This window comes from Syngnathus floridae, unplaced genomic scaffold (assembly GCF_059516105.1).
Source record: "Syngnathus floridae isolate MCC-2025c unplaced genomic scaffold, RoL_Sflo_1.0 HiC_scaffold_243, whole genome shotgun sequence".
NCBI lineage: Eukaryota > Metazoa > Chordata > Actinopteri > Syngnathiformes > Syngnathidae > Syngnathus > Syngnathus floridae.
Genome location: NW_028284223.1, coordinates 35,001 through 35,885, shown reverse-complemented (window position 1 = coordinate 35,885; position 885 = coordinate 35,001). Strand labels below are relative to the sequence as shown.

Here is an 885-nt window from a genome sequence, read left to right as displayed (position 1 = left end):
CCGCTTAGTAATATGCTTAAATTCAGCGGGTCGTCTCGTCTGATCTGAGGTCGGAAATGAGGGGGTAGTAGGCGCGGCCGGCCTGGCGGCCGGGCTCGCTGGATCCTTCCGCGCGAGCGGGGGCCTCCGCGGCGAACCCATCCCCGCGAGGGAGCGCGAGGCGCGGGATGCGCAATGGTCGTCGAAACGCCACCGGCAGCCGCGCCCCGGACCCGTGATGCGGGATGGGTCGACGGTGAGGAGGACGCCGCGCGGGTCTGCACTTAAGGGGACGAAGGCCGCCGAGGCGGCCTGCGAGCCCCCAGCCGCGGGGAGGCGAAGCGCTAGCGGGGCGACGGACGCATGCGCGTTGCCGCGCAGAGGTCAGACCGTCGCGGCCGTTTCGCCCTTCGCCGAACCCCGATTGATATGCAAGCGACGCTCAGACAGGCGTGGCCCCGGGACGGACCCGGGGCCGCAAAGTGCGTTCGAAGTGTCGATGATCAATGTGTCCTGCAATTCACATTAGTTCTCGCAGCTAGCTGCGTCCTTCATCGACGCACGAGCCGAGTGATCCACCGCTAAGAGTTGTACGTTTGTTTTGCGGAGGCGAGATCGGGAGCGGGCGGGGAGATGGCGTGACGCCGCGCGCGGACCCTCCACCGTCGCCACGAGGACGTCGGGGCTTGCCGGCGCGGTCGCCGCCGTCCGCCGCCGCGCTGACCCTCAGCAGCGCGCCGCGGTTTGCCAAGTTCCAGCGATTAAAAAATTGTTTTTTCCGGCCGACGCGCGACGGGTGCCACCCACCCGCCTCAGAGCGTGCGTGTGGTGTGGACATTGAACCCCCCACGGTCCGCCGAAGGCAGGCCGCGAGTTGGGTACCCGCCGCAAAGGGGTAAAGTTCCG

At 67.8% G+C, this 885-nt stretch overlaps 1 non-coding gene across 1 annotated transcript; it reads right to left on the bottom strand.

Moving 5' to 3' along the window:
- Positions 1 to 415: 415 nt before the first annotated feature.
- LOC148377303 (5.8S ribosomal RNA) lies at positions 416 to 569 on the bottom strand. The gene has a single exon (XR_015856827.1). It is a non-coding gene; the product is annotated as a 5.8S ribosomal RNA (ribosomal RNA).
- Positions 570 to 885: the final 316 nt, after the last annotated feature.